General features: G+C 37.0%; 1 pseudogene; it reads left to right on the plus strand.

Annotated features, from left to right (window-relative positions):
- The first annotated feature begins 1,009 nt into the window (after positions 1-1,009).
- Positions 1,010-1,092, plus strand: LOC118983994 (uncharacterized; annotated as a pseudogene).
- The last annotated feature ends 18,032 nt before the right edge of the window (positions 1,093-19,124 follow it).

Below are 19,124 nucleotides of genomic sequence, written 5' to 3' on the forward strand. Positions count from 1 at the left end.
CTGTCTAAATCACATATGGTAAAGACATATATACATCCCTGTCCAGAATTCTATTCATGTCAGCCTTCAAAATCAAAAAGCAGTATCTGCTGCTATGCATAAGAAATTATTAAGGTATGTGTGATCCTAACACTTCCGGTATCCCTTACTAATCTAGACCCTGTTCACATGAACTACAATGGCACCCCTTAGAGTTGTGCAGTATGACAGCCCTGAGTGTCAGTGCTACATTTTGAACCCAGTCAACCTGACTTAAAACCTGAGCTACTTGTACAACACTAAGCAGTAATAAACCCAAAGGTATGAATCTTCGATCACAGAAATTAAAGAATTAGCTAGGTTAGGAGGCACTTGTCTTTCTCAAGGGCTCATGAAATCACTCACAAAGGAGGAGTGAAGTAGGAGAGTTCCTACTAGAGTTCCTTAGGCTCTAGTTCTGATTGTTCAATCATGAACGAGCTGTGTGACCTTAGGCATGTCACTTCTCTGGGGTCCATGTCTTCATCTGTCATGAGAAGAATTTCCATCATAGCTGAAACTTGAGATCATCTATATGTGCTCATGTTTATATAACAAGCACTTTGATTAAATGTTTGTACACTTTAAAGACAGATCAATATTTGTAATGAAAATATTACCATCAATTTCAGTGCACTTTAACAGCATGTACTTCGCATTTATAAGTTTATACTTTGTCCTACTATCTTCTAAATAACTTCCATTTGACAATGTATTTCATTTAGTTTCAAGTATATTTTTATTTCAAATTTGTATCTTTATTTCGTTTTTTTTATTTTTAGAGAGAGGGGAAGGGAAGGAGAAAGAGAGGGAGAGAAACATCAATGTGTGGTTGCCTCTCACATGGCCTCCACTGGGGACCAGGCACACAACCCAGGCATATGCCCTGACTAGGAATTGAACCATTACCCTTTGGTTCGCAGCCCACACTCAATCCACTGAGCTACACCAGTCAGGGCTCAGATTTGTATCTTTAAATTCTTGGCATCTCATTGCTTCTCGGCCTTTTGGCTAAGATCAAGTGTAAATTCTTGGCATCTCAATTGTTTTTTTTTCATTTTTCAAAGACACTTTAAAACTTCATTTACATTTTCTATGTTTTGAGATGTTTCTGCCATTTTTGTTTTCTACTTTTCCCGTCTATTATAGTTACTGGAAGGAATTATAAGAACTATCCCCAATGCCAATCAGTGGTTTTAATACACAACAGTACAAATTATTATATCTCTATCAACATGTGTAAATATCACTAAGCAGTATTTTACTGAAACAATCTATAGATGAATTGTGTGTGTACATGAGTAGCATTTTCACAAACTTTCAAAATTTGGTCTTTGACAGATATCTAGAGAAAATCAGTGCAGGCAAAATCAAATGTTAAAATTGGTCATACTTAGTTCTGACCATATACTAAAATGATAACATATGTGACGTGGGAAATGTTTTATTCACTATAAGATATTACATATATGCCCACATACTATTATAAAATTTTGGAACTACTATAGGGCTCCAATGTTTAGCTGCTAGATATGTCTTTAGGATGTTACAGTTCTAAATGAAAGACAATTGAACAAAAGAAAAAATAATCTCTAAAAATAAGTTAGATATGATCTAGAAATCAGATGAATTTTCAAGTGCCATAAGTAATAACAGATTATGGCTTTTTAAAAAAACAACTATTAGGTCCAAGGCACAAAGCTAAAGGCTTTACTTTTTAAAATATATTTTATTGATTAAGCCATAAAAGGCTCTACTTTTATCACACCATTTAAATCTCACAACTGGCTTTTGCCTTCTGTCAGAAAGGCACACCACCAATTGGGGAGGTTCTGCCTAGGAAATAGGTGTTTGACCCATTTTATAGATGAGGACACACTAAGGCTTAAGGCATTAAGCAACTTGTCCTAAATCTCAGAGCTGGTAAGTGGCAAAGCTGAGACCTGGAGCCAAGAAGTTCCCAAGCCTAGATTTTAATTACTATACTCCAGCATCTGGCAGTGAAAAAGTTTATCAAAAATCTTCCCACTGAATAAAAAATTAAGATACAATAACTCTAAAAATAACTGACTTCTCTAAAATCATGCCCTTTGAGAAAGCAAGACCATTTATGTTTTTACTAACTAAACTTATAATATACATAACTGCTACTTTTCCAACTCAGGAATCAGGTCACGTTTTAAGCACTGGGATTTGCTCTGAAATATCTTGCATAGGTCCTTTTCTGCCTTGTTCTCTAAAACCTTTGTTTCTATTAGTAAAATATTAAGATTAACAGCTTTGCCCCATATGAAGCTAGCAACAGAAAGAAATCATATAACTGGTATATCCTACAAAAATAATATTCATGTGCAAATAGTATCCAAAATTATAATAAAATTAGAGGGTAACTGAATAGGTACTATTTACTCAAAAGTCTCCTTTAAGTTAACCAGACAACACATTGAAAGAATCACAGAAATAGAGTGTACCATCAAGTTATATCACAAGGAGGGGAAAAAAAGAAACCTCTCTGGATAAGAAATTCAGGTTTATTTTATCTGAAATCACTAAGGGGATTTAGGTTGCTTTTTAATCTACTTCTGCATAATGATCTCTCAGATTAATCATACTGTTTAATAGAATACTATTATTAATTAGACATCTCATTGCTTCAGGCATAAAATTATTGGAAAGTAAAATGGCCATCTTCAAAAGGCTTATAAGAGAAAGATTTCCATTTCTAACATTGCACATCTCTTTCAGTTCCAATTCTCAGTGGAAATCCCTCAACGGATTCAGTCCTTATAACACTAACAGAAGTGTTTCCCATTTAAAAGACAGCTGAACTAGGGTTTGCCTTGTAAAGTATTTTCTGTATTATTTCTAAGCCAAATGCTTTTTTTTTAAATTAAGGGATGTGAGTTCAGAAGAAAATCCATTACTGTTGCCTAGATTTTTATCATCTTCCACTAGCGATCTTACATAGGACTAAGGCACAGAGAAGAACAATTGAGTCATCAGTTTCATCCATCAGGCTGGCATCCTCTGAATGTTCTTTTTCATCAGGTCAGCTCTCACAGATCACTGCAGCTTCCTCCTCGCTCCCATAAGTCCGATATATTAGATCTGTGCCACTCTAGCCACCTAGGAAAACTCTGCTGTTCCCCCATAGGCCAGGATCTCATGGGCCTCTCTCAGGCACCCTATACAGACACTTCTTACATTCCCATACTAGAATACATGCAAGAAGCTTCTAGAATGATATTGCTTTTCAAAGCTCCAACATAAGAGCAAGGACAAAGGTATTGTCTGTCCCCAGATTCCTCACACTTAATGATTTTGTCCATCTACCCTCACCCTCCATCCTCCCTTCAACCCTAGCCTCTTCACTCTGAGCATCCAAGCAAATGACTGAGCCTCCTATTTCACAGTAAAAAGTAGAGACTAGCAAAACCAAATTCCCTCAACCTATGGCATGCATACTGATGAATCTTCCTGGATGCATTGTACACTTAATCTCTTCACTTGTATCCCTTATCTCATCTCCAACGTCCTCTTCAGGGGTCTCCCTCCATCGATGGCCTTCCTCCTCTGTACCTTTCTCCAGTCTCTCTGACCTTCTCCCTCAGCTCACAAAATAAATACATGGTTGTCATTAAAATATACATCATCAGCAAGAAGAACCACCCAAACTCATACTTAACTCTCATCTTCCCTTCACAGCTAAATTTATTCAAAAAATAAGAAGACTGTTCAGGCAAAAAGAAGAGTATATATGTGGGCTAGACAAGTGGGATAGGCAAAGGCTAGAAACTCTGGCCTTTTAACCTACATTTTATATACAGATTTTATGCACAGATTTTTCACAACTCTATTTGATAAATTAAATGTGGTTATTCTTTATGTAGTTAGAATTTCAATTTTTTAAAAAATCTACTTTGTATGCCCTACTCATTTGCTGTATAATTAAAATTTTCACACCACAGCTATTGCTCCAAAGCGTAAAATTCCAGAGTTTTACAATGCCCCCACACACCTCATCTCCCACCCCAAATAATGGGATCAGGATAAAAATACTCATTTCCTGCATAAACTAAATCATGACAGTTGTACATGTGTGTGAAAATTTTCTATAGGGTCAAACAATTATCAATAGAAAGAATTTAAGGTGGTAAAATTATAAGGATGTAGATAAGAGCTTGGCTGCATGGTGAACATCTCCAACTCTGCCCTGGTGAAAGATGTGAGAGGCTTTAATTTGTTTGGGTGTGTAATCTGATTGGCTGTGTAAAGCCACATTTGTTACTTTAGAGTAATACATTTTGAGATCTTGATTTCCTTGAAAAACTTAAAAGGAAAAAAATGAGATCATGGTTTGGTTTGTATTAGGTGTGCCATTAATATTGCTTAGAAGGGTATTTATCCTCTTAAGGGCTATAGATGCTTCTAGAAAAATAAAGTTAATAAAGATATAGAAGAAAGTTTTACTTTTAGGTTAATGTAAAATATTCCATAGCCTCCCTTTGTATTCTACTTTTATGGGCAATTTTAGGTAAATTTATTGAACATTCTTACGAACTAACAGCATAAGGCCTGAATAATCTTAGAGCAAATAAAAATTCTATTCCTCTAAAACTAATGCCCCCAAAAAGCAGTCCAGTGTTTCTCCAGATATTTTTTCATAAAGAACAAATTGTTAAAGTTTATTGAAAAAGAAAATTTTTCATTATATTTTTTAGTAACTAGAAATAGAGAGTTATAAGGAAATTTCCTTGGAGCCTTAACATTATAATTTATCATGACTCTAAAAATGTACACATATATTAAATCTATATTATACAAGATTATATATTTTAAACTATACACAAAATAGATACATGCACATACCCTAAGATTATTAAACTATACAAATCTACTCATATGAATTTTCTCTTTGCCTTTTTTTCTCTTACAAAAATTCCTGTTTTTGTCTTGATACTATACCTGATCACAAGGAACCTAAAACACATTCACTTTAATAACTTTTACACATTCATAAATATTTTTAAGCCCCATAAATGTTTAACATTAGTATAGCATATCAAAGCACTGTTCTTTCTCTGTAAATAAATCATTTCTAAAGACTTGGGGGTGGGGCAGGGTAACAAAAATCCTTCTGGCCGGTGAATCAAAGGACATTCCCAGACGTTAATTTCTCTTCCCAAATATGAAAAACATATTAAATATATATCTCATAATAAAATGTTTTCCTCATGTTTCCTTGAGTAAAATCTGCTTAGTACATTCTGTTGTACATTGTGCTATGGAATTCTTAGTGAACTTTGTCATTTTTCCCTGTGCAAAGGGCTGCTTGCTGGCAGGAAGCCAGAATTGCTGTGATATCACTTACCCAACCAAGACTAACCATGTTAAATTCAGGCAAAAATGAGTTACAATGTAAATGAAAAATGAGTATATATGTGTGTGTATATACATATGTATATATATACACATATATATATACATATATATATAAAACACACACATACCTTGCCCATTACACTACTTCTAAAGAAAAACAGATAATTCCCATTGTCTGTGTTTTGAAAAGTAGACAAGCTATGAAAAAAGACAAAGCATTCAGGATTGAAATAAACATTTTTTAAGAGAGATATCTCCTGTTTTATCATTATAAACCCTTTTTTAAAAGATTTTATTTATTTATCTTTAGAAGGGAAAGGAAGGAGAGAGGGAGAGAAATATCAATGTATGGTTGCCTCTCATGCGGCCCCTGCCAGGAACTGGCCTGCAACCTGAGCATGTGACCTAACTGGGGATAGAACCTGCAACCCTTTGGGTGCAGGTCCGCACTCAATCCACTGAGCTATACCAGCCAGGGCTGAAATAAACTTCTAAAACTTCTAAAACTTCTAAATGCTCTACAGCTTAACTTTTCCCCCAAAACCGATGTGGCTGTCTGTATCTATAGTTTGGAGTGAAATGATAAGAGATTTTTCTGGTAAACCTTTCCTAAGGGTGCAAATTGCCATAATACTTAAAGGAAGTCACACATATGACTTGTGTGTTTCTGGACAAGCTCATCACAACAAATGGAGCACATGGGTGGCCATGTTCTTTATGCTTGTGGTATGTAAGCTAGCAATATTAGTTTTCCTTGCATATCACAAGCAAGAAAAGTCCATATGTTACTTCTGTGACACCTTTCTCACATCTTTTTGCCATGCCTATCACCAAGCTATACTAACCAATTATGTCTGTAGCTGTCAATTTGTCTGTATAAACATCCTCTTTGAATCAGTCTTTTGCCACCTGCACTGTTATATTTCACTTCCTTTTAGCAACACTAACTGCTTCAAGAGGACAACTGCCACTAAAAACATGGTACTGAAGCAATCATTTGGTTCTGTGCACACATTTTAATTTCATGCCCAACAGGAGGGATGACTACCGGCCTTAAACAAAAATTGAGTCTTTAATGCTTTATTGTTTCATACAATTTATCTTTCAAATAGTCTATTAACTTGAAGAAAAGGAAGGAAGGAAAAAAGGAAGGAAGGAAGGGAGGGAGGGAGGAAAGGAGGGAGGGAGGGAGGGAGGCAGGGAGGGAGGGGAGGGAGGGAGGGGAAGAAAGAGAGAAAGAGAAAGAAAGTTCAGTTGGCACTGGGTATTCAAGGAGCATTCAACCCCCAAATCTGAATCCTGCAAATATTTCCCCAACTTATTTTTATGAAAACATACTGAATTTGTCAAATAATTCCTCCTTCACAGCCTATCCTGTTTTTATCTCAGCACAGTGAGAACTAACATGTCAAGCCAACCCTGTCGTGTTGTGATTGCCAGAGAGAAGCATTCAGTTTTTGATATCACAGATTTAGATGGGTTTTGTAGCATGGCCTGTAATTTAAATCTTGAAGAACAAAAAGGACAAAAGCAGTGTAGGAGTGGGAGCTGATGAGAAGCAGTGAAGAATGAAACCTAATATGAGCAGGAGAATGTATGAATGTGTATGGATGATCAGGACTGGCCTCAAAACTATTATACAAGTTTTGTTTTCCTTTGACGCGGGTGTTTTTCCTTGGCAGAAACAGCTAGTGAAATGTTGGTCTTTTCCCTTCCCCATGTATGTATTAAGGATCTAAAATAATGAGTTGATGAAAGTGTGCTATCTTGGTCACTGTACCACTAGCCCAACAACACTAAATCTGGCAGTTAGAACCCATGATTAAAATCCAGAGGAAGAAAAAGTGATTAGAAAAGCTGAAAAGTAACTGCCCAGAAAATAAGAAAAACATTCAAAAGTATCCACTCATGGAACTTTTTTAAAGGAGAAAAATTTTTATATAGGGGTGGGCAAAAGTAGGTTTACAGTTTTAAGTAAGCAAAACACACACAGAGTTAACGAGGCTATTGCAATAATCATAACCTGCATGTCTTTTTCCATACAAACATTCCCTATGTTTGCCGAGCCCTGTATTTTAAAAAGTATGTATGGAAGGTAAACTGATTTTTCCCATAGACTTTTTTTAAGAAAAATTTTATTTACAGCCCAGGCTTTCCTGCCCTCTTGTGGAGAAAACACAGAGTTCTCTATCAATATAAGTATGATGATAGTGTTTAAAACTTGCAGTTGACTTTTCCCATGGTTTATGTGATTTACTGTCATGGTTGGATCGCCTGATGTCCACAGAACTTTACTAGCTATTAAATAGTGTACCAAAATAAAACAAAATCTAAATAACAAAGTAGAGTTAAATTAGGTGTTTCGATACAAGAAACCATCTAATCTGTGGCAAGGGAAAACTGTAATGGTCAGTTTTTAATAATAGTTACATGTATAAATAAATATTTTAAACAAGTAGGAAAGGAGAGAGAGAGAGCAGAGTTTTTAAAGTGGCCATCAAAAACTCTAGCTCTATCTCCATCTTTCCACTCAGAGAATGGGTCATCATCTCTCAGTGGGAGCTGCCATTACACCTTTTCATCTGAGCAAAACCAGCCTGGGACAAAGAATACACACATCCCATCAGCCAACTCCTACAAAGCCAAAGAAGTCCCATCTTAAGTTGTTTTTTAAAAAAAACTGTAGTCTGTTTTTTTTAATTGAAGTGATTGTTTTAAACAAACACAGGAGACAGGGGCAGGTGGCCCTGAGCCCTACATTCAGTGCCCTACTCCAACCAACATCAAAAGTAAGCTATGATTTACATACAAGTCTACCCCGACCACACACAAGATGCTAAATTTCATTTATTTTGCCTCATTTTAATCAAGTGAAAGATGCTCCAGTAAAATCCAGAGGTTTGGGGGGTTTTTTATGGGCTTTATAACTTGGGGCCAGGAAGGGAAAAATTCATTATAATAGATAAAATTGTCTTGGCAATGTTTTAAAACTTCTGAAAAACAGCATGATGTGCTGTAGATAGAACTCTTTCTGGAGTCACAAACACTCAGATGTTTCCTGAGCATTCCCTGGCATGGTGCTAAGCACCAGGGCAACACACACATACATAAAAAACACAAATCTTGATTCATGAGATATTTACCAAAGCACCAACTGTGTGCAACAGCTCAGTCTATTTGGGGAGGAAAGGTATATGCAACAGTTGGACCACAAGGCCCAAATGGGCAAAATAAATGATAATAAGCGGGCCAGAGATGAAAGGCTGGAGCATCAGGGAATTCCTGGGCAGAAAATAAGAACTTGCCAGAGGGAAAGTTTAAAGAGAGAGGAGGAGGAGAAAAACTTGCTCCGTGTACACAAGCTGGGAATGGTTTATAAAAATACTAAGTATGCTGGATTTTAAAGACCTCTAAGACACATTTCTCTAAGTAAAAGTGCCTGTAGCAAAAGAAGGCAAATTGGGTTGCACAGGTAGAATGGACCAGATTTACATGGACTGCAAAGCTTGAGTCTGGATTTCATCATCACAAAGCCACAAATGACATCTGGGTAGGGGTTTAATGATGACATTTCTGCAGATAATTCTGAAGAGAGTGTTTCCAGTACCCTGAAAACGGAGATATCTGCACAAGGAAGGGAGGCAGTTTGGTGGGTTGTTAAAGTGTTTCAGGCTGAGCTGGAGGGAAGACAATGAATCCACAAGCTGTTGTCTAAACAGATAAATTTAAGTACAGTGCTTGTTGCCTATAGAAAAGAGAACCAAAAAATGCCCAAGGTTTAAATCCCATGGGAAGAATAGGACTTGGCATTGACAGAATCAAGAAATTGGGCAAACAGAAAATTCACACACTTTATATTCACTGGCTTTTCTCAGATCAGCCTTAAAAGCTACTTTATAAGAGGGGTAATTTTCCCTACAAACTGTGTTTTAAAAATTTTGTTTTCAAACTGCCTTAATAGGAACTCAGCAGAGTTACTATCTTTGTGTCCATGTGCAAAAACTGCAGGTTCTGTATACCATCAAAATTTATCATCTCTGATAATTAACTATACACAAGATCACATTAATAATAATAATGCCAATAATTTCTCAATACATCTTAATTTAAGCATTTATTGATAATCAAATGTATGCCCAGCACTCTACTAGGTACTACAAGGAATTTCAAAATAAAAAATAAAATGCAGACCCTGATTCCAAACAATTTTTTACCTGTAAGAATATGACAAATACATAAACAACTATAAATAAGGCAGAATGTGACCAATGTTGTCTTTAAAGGAGTATGAATAAAGCACACAGAAAATCAGAGAAATAAATCATTTCATCTAGAAGACAAGAACAGGAACATACATTCTGGGTCTTGAAAATAAGATGGCATGAAATGTTGAAAGTCTTTCCCAATCTTTATATTCCAAGGTTATTTGTGCAAATGAAGGGAAAGCATACTCCAACCTGAGAGACAGAAGCTTTTTTAAAAGGCAAGAAGGTAGGAAAGCAAGAGTTCTATTCTGAGTTCAAAACATTGTAGATGAACCATCAACGATGAAACAGGAAAGGCCATTACCACAATGGGCTTTGATTGGCAGATAAATGATTGCTAAGTAATTCCACATGTAAAGGCAGCCACTCAAGATTCCAAACAGGATTTTGGTACAATAAGGAATAACCTATCTATAATTTGGCAAATTCATATTCTTTAGTATAGTTAATCTGGCAATAATGTGCTTGGGACAGGGGAAACACAAAAAAGATTGCAATAGGCAAGTAGGGGGTTACAGAAACAATGATTCTCTTAAACAATCACAATCAGTCTCAGATCTCCAGTAATAAACAAATTAGATAATCAAATATCATGGTTTTTTGCCAAACACATCCCATGATCTCAGAAATGCAAGTGACAACAGACTTCCAGTGGCACTTTAAATAAGTAGACACCAGCAGGATGCCTCTAGGCTACAGTTTCTCATTGGAATTACCAATACCCAAGGTCATCTTCCAACAATGCTGCCAAAATAAATGGATATAACCTTTTAACAGATTTCAACATTGTGCCAGTACATCATCCATGCATATGTTGATGAACTCTTATTAGTGAATATTCCAGTCCAAACATTTTTATTATAATTGCAATTCTTCTAGAAGAATACAAATATTGATAATTAGAATACTGAAATTCTTCTTTACACCTGGAATTAAACCAAAAAGATCAAAGTAGTCAATTTATTCTTGATTATCCTCTATCCAAGGCCACCTATTCAATTCTTAATTTTAACCCCAAATCAGACTATTGAAGTCATCAGACTCATAGTATAGTATCAATCTACAAACTCATGAATAGTTTTTTTAAATGTAAATTTGCTTAATTATATATATAGGTAAAATCTCATCACAATCAATTTAATTACAATAAAGAGGTTTGGAAAAAGATTCATGTCTCAAGAGAAAGATAATTCTACCATATTCCTGATTCTACCAATGCAATGATTTCCACAGCTATGAAATTATTAATAATCCTTAATATGAAGTCATTGTTTCTTTTGAAGGGATCCTTCAACAGAAAAGGAGAGGGAGATTTTCTTTTGTACTTTTATTCTTCTTCAAAAAGTTACCTTTAAAAAATATACACTTCATATGAACTAAAAACAAATTTCAAATCAGTTAAAATATAAAACAGTAGGTTACTGATTTTTCCCTAAGAAATTAGCAAATACACATGTTTAAATGATCACGATAGGCTTTCAGGAAGGTATGGAAGCTAAAACTGATACATACTTTCTGGAGAGTAATTTAACAATATATATATAAAGCACCAAAATGTGCATATTATTTGATCAAGCAATTCCATTTTTAGGATATCCTAAAAATAAGAATACAGTAATAGATTTATGAAAAAAAATAGCTTTCAGGAGGTTCACTAAAATACCATTATAATAACATAAAATTAGAAACTACCTAGACCCTGGCTGGTGTAGCTCAGTGGATTGAGCAGGGGCCTGCGAACCACACGATTGCGATTCGATTCCCAGTCAGGGCACATTGCCTGGGTTGCAGGCCAGTTCCCAGTTCCCGGCAGGGGATGCACGAGAGGCAACCATACATTGATATTTCTCTCTCTCTCTCCTTCCCTTCCCCTCTAAGATAAATAAATAAAATCTTAAAAAAAAAAGAAACTACCTAAATATCAAAATACCTAATTATTTACATTAATTTTAATTCATATAATAGGATGTTATAGTTATTTAAAATGATGCCAAGAAAATTATCATAATAATTATTGAAATACAGCAAATTATAAAATAGTACAGTGTAACTCTGATTTTGTAAAATATACATATTTGAATTTGTAATATAGTATAAAAGGCAAACTAAACTAAAAAACTGAAATCACGGTGGTGATTTTTTAAAAAATCCTCATCCAAGGATATGCTCCTTGATTTTAGAGAGAGAGGAAGTGTGTGTGTGTGCATGTGGGGGGGAGAGAGAGAAACATCCATCGGTTGTCTCCCATCTCTACCCCAAACAGAATGGGCCCTGCAACCTAGGTATGTGCCCTGACTGGGAATCAAACTTGCAACCTTTTGGTGTATGGAGATGACACTTCAACCAAGCCATCTGGCCAGGGCCAGTGGTGATTTTTCTTGGTAGTTCAGAGGTATATTTTATTTTATTTTTAATTATCCATTATTTTTACATTTTCTTCAGTGAATGCTTATTATTCTTTTAATAAGAAAAAAGAATATACAAAAAATATCCATCAGCTACCTTTTCCCCTCCATTCCTCATATGCTCTTTCAGAAAAACCCACCTGAAATCTCAAACTGAGCACCAACAAACAAAATACAAACATGTACCACAACAGAAATGTTATCCATTGCTATTCATTTTTCCTGTCCAATTTAGAGTACTTAATTTCACTGATTATTCATCATAGTGAGTCTGTCCTTATAGTTTCTATTGATAAGCACAGTAACCACTAAACATGTACTCTTCATAACAAATCCTAATACAAAAAAACTTGAATTGCTCCTATTCACTACAATAGAAAGTTATCTTTAATATCTGTTTCTCAAATCTGGATAGCAGGTCAACACTGAACAAAAACAATGGTAATGCTCTTATAAATTTTGCCTGTCGCATGATGGGAGCCAGCAAAAAATTGAGACTGCAAGTTTTAACTTTTAGAGTTTTATTCTAAAAAGTTCGTCCTAATGATGTCCCTTGTGGCAGGTAACATTTAATTTTTCTCTGTGTCACTAAAAAAGAATTAGATGTAAAACTCAGGTAAGAGATTAATATTTTACAGCCTAAGGCTAAATACTCCAACATGAATATTCATAAAGGCCTATTCTGAGTGAAATCTCATGTAAATGTACATTTAAAATGCTTGAATACTTTACATAGTTCAGAGATTGGGCATTCCATAGAGAAAGGCAAGAATTCATTCAACTATCAGGCTATTAATTGCAGATCTGAACTTGTGACTATGGCAAAATGCGTTTCTCACACACATATCATATTATCCTACAGCACTCTGCCAAAAATCTCAACTTAGCTGTCTTTTTCCTGGGTCTCTTCTCATTGGTGATGAAGGTAAATGTTAATGATCACTAGGAACAGAAACTTAGGGTTACCCTTTGAGGCTCCAGATGCCTGACTAGGTCTGTATCCTCTACTAGGTTCCACAGGGACCTGGGAAGGTGAGGGGAAGGAAAAATGGAAAATGAAATGTAGGCAGGACCATCTTGGTACTGGATGGATTCACTTTATTGTAGGTTCTCCCACCCAATGACTGTAGGATCCCTGCTACAGCACAGGGTTCCAGATAAGTGCCCTAACTTATCCTGCCCTGTGACAACATTGCTCTTGGTCCTTGGAGGTACATTCCACCTAAAGAAAAGAAAAACAAAAGGGATTGCTCAAAGAACTCTCTTAAGCCTTGTGAACAAAGCCTGAAGTTAAGTCAGAGAGAGGAGAGAAAGTAAAAATAATAACAAAACTAAAGAAACAAGAAGTATAAAAATGAAAATTAATAATGAACTACCTGGCCAAACAACAACCAAGCCAACTAGGGACCCATGATGATGGCCAATAACAGTGTAAACAAAGAGGGAAAAGGTTCAGTGTGGTATTCAGAGTGATGAAGTGAAAAAATGAAACTTAATCAATGTATAATGTAGGCCTAGGGTAAACTTCCCAGGACATCTAGAATTTTGTAGAACATTCTCCCCATGCGGTAAAGTCATTTTCCCTCTAAGTGACAATTAAATCACAGCAGAACAAGTTGATCATTACTATTCTATATGAAATGATCCTACCTTTAGTCTGATATTCAGATTATATGACCATATATATAGATATACCATCTGAAGATTCCTCCTACATCTAAGCCCTGAGATGTGTTTTTGTTCTGTTCTCACATCTGGCAAGTAAATATTCAATGCATTGCTGCTCCTTCAATAGTGTTCCTATTCCTCTACAATCTCAGCTCTGTAAAGTACTCTGTCACCATACATATATGTCTAGGAAAATAAATTTCTGTAATTGACTGAGGGCCAAAGGGCAGAACAAACGTGACTCCTCTCAACAGAGCTCCTTGAGCCCCAAATTCTGTCTGTCCCTGACAATACTGATGTCCCAGTGGTGACATCAAACAGACATCTTTGTGGTTCTGATATAGTATAAGAATCTAGGCCAAAAAGAATGAGGTATGGTAGAAACACAGGAAGGTGGATCAAAGCACAGGGCAGACATGGGGTAGTGAGGCTTATAAACATTCAATGAACATTCACAATTTATCTACTACAGGCCAAACTCCAGAGATGCAAAAGTGTGTCTTCACCCATCACCCAGCAAAAGAGCAAGTGAATAAGAAATGTGATTACACTAGACTACAGGCGAGAACACAACGGACCAGAAGGAAGGTAGGGAAGATAAAAAGTGCTAAGCAAAGAAGCTAATCACACTGACATATATTTAAAAATAAATGTTTAAATTAAAATATTAATTTAGAACTAAGATCCAAGATAATCTTAATATATAAAATAGTAGGATGACAAATGTGAGGTAAAATAATGCTAAGATTCTTGTTTTGTACATGATTAATAACTATACAATAATTAATTTTAAGCACTGAAGAAAAATATAAATTTAAAGGTGATTATTTTTAAAAACACTCTAAAAAGTATATATAATTCCAAAAACACAATAGTACAGAAAATAGGGCAGGGGGAGAGTTATAAATTTGACAAAAGAAAAATTTAATTTTTTCAATATATTTTATTGATTATGCCATTACAGTTGTCCCATTTCCCTCCCTTCACTCCCCTCTACCCTGCACACCCCTCCCCCACCATTCCCCCCCTTTTGTTCATGCCCATGTGTCACAAGTTCTTTAGATTCTGTATTTCCCGTAGTATTCCTGCCCTCCCCCCTATTTTCTACCTACCCTCTATGCTACTTATTCTCTGTACCTTCTCCCCCCTTCTCCTCCTCCCACTCCCCTGTTGCTAACCCTCCATGTGATCTCCATTTCTATGGTTCTGCTCCCGATCTAGCTGTCCTCTTCGTTTGCTTTTGTTTTAGGTGTGGTTGTTAATAACTAAGTTTGCTGTCCTTTCACCATTCATATGTTTTATTTTCTTTTTCTTAGATAAGTCCTTTTAACATTTCATATAAGAAGGGCTTGGTGATGATAACTCCTTGAACTCAACCTTATCTGAGAAGCACTTTTTCTGTCCTTCCATTCTAAATGAAAGCTTTGCTAGATAGAGCAATCTTGGATGTAGGTCTTTGGATTTCATAACTTGGAATACTTCTTTCCAGCCCCTTCTTGCCTGTAAGGTCTCTTTTGAGAAATCAGCTGACAGTCTGATGGGCACTCCTTTGTAGGTGACTGTCCCCTTATCTCTTGCTGCTTCTAGGATTCTCTTCTTCATTTTAATCTTGGCTAATGTAATTATGATGTGCCTTTGTGTGTTCCTTCTTGGGTCCAACTTCTTTGGGACTCTCTGAGCTTCCTGGATTTCCTGGAAGTCTATTTCCTTTGCCAGACTGGGGAAGTTCTCCTTTATTATTTGTTCAAATAAATTTTCCACTCATGGCTGTTCCTCTTCCCTTTCTGGTACCCCTATAATTCAGATGTTGGAACATTTAAAGATGACCTGGAGGTTCCTAAGCCTCTCCTCATTTTTTTGAATTCTTGTTTCTTCATTCTTTTCTGATTGGTTGTTTCTTTCTTCCTTCTGGTCCAGTTCCTTGATTTGAGTTCCAGTTTCCTTTCCATCACTATTGGTTTCCTGTGCATTTCCCTTCATTTCAATCAGTTTAGCCTCCATATGTTCCTCTAATTTGTGGCCAAAAACAACCAGTTCTGTGAGCATCCTGATCACCAGTATTTTGAACTGTGCATCTGAAAGGTTGGCTATTTCTCGGTCACTTAGAATTATAGGTTCTGGGGCTTTGAGCTGTTCTTGAGTCATAATGTTTGGTCTGTTCACACCTGTTACGTATGTGGGGCAGAGCCTTTCATGTTCACCAGGGCCAGGGGACCCAGTTGCTGGGTTGTGATGCTGTATGTGGGGGCCGGGTCAGAGAGAGGAAAAAAATGGCGCTTTGCTCCCCTCCATTCTCTCTCAGATTTCTGTCCCCTCTGCAGCTTCCCACAAGCAAATTGGGTTCCTCTGGTGCTGGTTCCCAGGTGTGTGGGCCAGTGTACTCTCCAGGACCCTGTGAAGTTCTCTCCAACGAACTCTCTGTGAGCCTGGGAGGCTCTCCTGGCCCCTTGACCCCAAGAAAGTCTTTCCAGTTGGTGCTTTCAGGCTCTAATTCCTGTTGCTGAGGCCCTAGCCTCAGTGGTCTCACTGTTTGCTCCTTCACTTGGTTTATCTGCATGCAAATGTGTGACTGCAGTCAGCTAGCTGCCCTGCGCCCTCACTGGGCCCACCCGTCGCCACCCCATGCCTGGGATCCACCAACTGCCTCCACCTCTGCTCCTGGGTGAGTCAGACCAAATGATCTTTCCAGCCCCACCCCGCTCTGCTGCTGACTCCGCCCCTCTTACCAGTCTGGCTGAGTGGCTCGTTGTTGGACTTCCGCACAGTTCAATTTTCACTGTTTTGGCTGAGTTTTTGTTTCTAAAACTTCGCTGTCTTTAAATTTAGTTGTGGGAAGGGGCACAGTGTTTCCACCTATGCCTCCATCTTGGCTGGAAGTTGCAGAAAAGGAAAATTTTAAACAATAAAGCATAGTAAGTTGGAAAAAATAAATGGCAAGCATAAACTAAATGTGTCTATAATTATATTATCTATAAATAAGTTAAATGCCTATTTTAAAAGACAAACTCTCAAGCCAGGTGAAAAATCCAACTAGATGCCATCTAAATGAAATATACCTAAAATACATTTTCATGGAAGGTTGGGAACAAAGAGATGAAATAAGATATTCTAACTTATACTGGTTTAAGCATGATAGACGTTTATAGGTAAGTCCTAGAGAATTACTGTACAGCATAGTGAGTATAGTAAACAATACTGTATTATAAACTTCAAAGTTGCTAAGGGACTAAATCTTAATTTCTTTTTTTCACTACAAAAGAAGAAATGAGGGACTTCCAGTCAAGATGGAAGTGTAGGTAAACACAGCTCACCTCCTCATACAACCACATCAAAATTACAACTTAACCATAGAACAATCATCATTCAAAACCATCAGAAATTGAATTAAATGGAAGTCCTAAAACTACAGAATTAAAGAAGAAACCACATCAAGACTGGTAGGAGGGGTGGAGACATGGAATGGACTGGTCCCACACCCACATGTTCTGGATAAAAATCAGGAGGAATGGAACGTCTCAGAATTGAGGGGTCCCATTCTCACATGAGGCCCCCAAGCCTAGGGTTTCAGTGCCGGGAAGATAAGTTTTCATAACTTCTGGCTATAATAACCAGCAGGGATTGAGACTGTAGAAGACAGAAACTTCTGGAATTCCAAGCAGTTTCTCTTAAAGGACCCAAGCACTTACTTGTACTCACTCTGTGATCCAGTACTAGGGCAGCTGATTGAAAAGTATCAGAGACATACAAGGAGGAAGTAAGCTGTACAGCATCAGGACAAGAGCTGGCAGGCAGCTTTCTCCCAGACAGAAGTGCTGGCAGAGACCATTGTTCCTTTTATGAGCCCTCTCCACAAAGAGCCAGCAGGCAGGAACCATATCTGAGTCTCCATCATCCTGGCTAACACTGTTTGCCCAACTGTGGTGATTCCCTGAGGCCCTGCCCCAGCAAAATTTCAGGCCCATCCAAGATATCTGCAGTGTCTTTTTCATTTTAATGGCTTGTCTAGGCCCATGCTTCAAATTTTTCTAAATTCTCTCAAACATGCAGCATCTGGCTTCAGCAAGCCCTGAGCCCCAGACTTCTCAGTAAGTTGCCCAAGGCCTGGCACTAGCAGCAGTGAGCCTCAGTTCACAGCATGACCTCTCCAGGGTACCCACAAGCCCAGCACAAATAGCAGCCATCTGCAGATTGCTTGGTAGCTAATGCTGTGTGACCCCAGATAGAACATAGGCAGTGGCTGACCTTGGATGTGCCAATGACAATTGAGGCTTAACTATAAGAGAAAGGTGTACACAGTCCACACAGTGGACTCACTGTGAGTACCCAGCTTAGATAATAAGAAAGGCTATGCCACTGGACCCTACATGACACTTACTACATTAGGCCACTCTATCAAGTCTGGGAGACACAGTAGTTCTACCTAATATATAAAAAGAAACACAGGGAGACTGCCAAAATGAGAAGACAAAGAAACATGGCCCCAATGAAAGGACAGATCAAAGCTCCAGAAAAAGAACTAAACAAAATGGAGATAAGGAATCTATCAGATGCAGAGTTCAAAATACTGTTTATATGGATCCTCGAGGAACTTAGTGAGGACCTCAACAGCATAAAATAGACCCAGTCAAAAATGAAGGATTCTCTAATTGAAATAAAGAACAATTTACAGGGAAACAAAAGTAGAGTGGATAAAGCCAAGAATGAAATCAGCAATTTGGAACATAAGGAAGCAAAAAACAACTGATCAAAACAGTAAGAAGAAAAAAGAATTTTTAAAAAATGAGAATAGTGTAAGGAGCCTCTGGGACAACTTCAAGAGTGCCAACATTTGTATCATATGGGTGCCAAAAAGAGAAGAGAAAGATTAAAAAAATGGAACTCTATTTGAAAAAATAATGAAAGAAAACTTTAACTTGGTGAAGGAAATAGGCATATAAGTTGAGGTAGCACAGTGTCCCCAAAAAGACAGACCCTAAGAGGTCTGCTCCAAAACACATCATAATTAAAATGTCAAAGATTAAATACAAAGAGAGAATCTTAAGAGCAGCAAGGGGAAAGCAGCTAGTTACCTACAAGAGAGCCCCCGTAAGACTTTCAGCTGGTTTCTCAAAAGAAACTTTGCAGGCCAGAAGAGATTAGCAAGAAATAGTCAATGTGATGAAAAGGAAGGACATATAACCATGATTTCTCTACCCAGCAAAATTATCATTTAGAATCAAAAGCTAGATAAAGAGCTTCCCAGACAAGAAAAAGCAAAAGGAGTTCATCATCACCAAATCAGCATATGAACTGTCAAAGGATCTTCTTTAAGAAGAAGAAAATAAAAAACATAAACAATAAAATGCACTACATATCTATCAATAATTGAATCTAAAAAACAAAATAA

The sequence above is a fragment of the Sturnira hondurensis genome, unplaced genomic scaffold (assembly GCF_014824575.4).
Source record: "Sturnira hondurensis isolate 20B ecotype Veracruz unplaced genomic scaffold, ASM1482457v3 Scaffold0003090, whole genome shotgun sequence".
NCBI classification, from domain to species: domain Eukaryota; kingdom Metazoa; phylum Chordata; class Mammalia; order Chiroptera; family Phyllostomidae; genus Sturnira; species Sturnira hondurensis.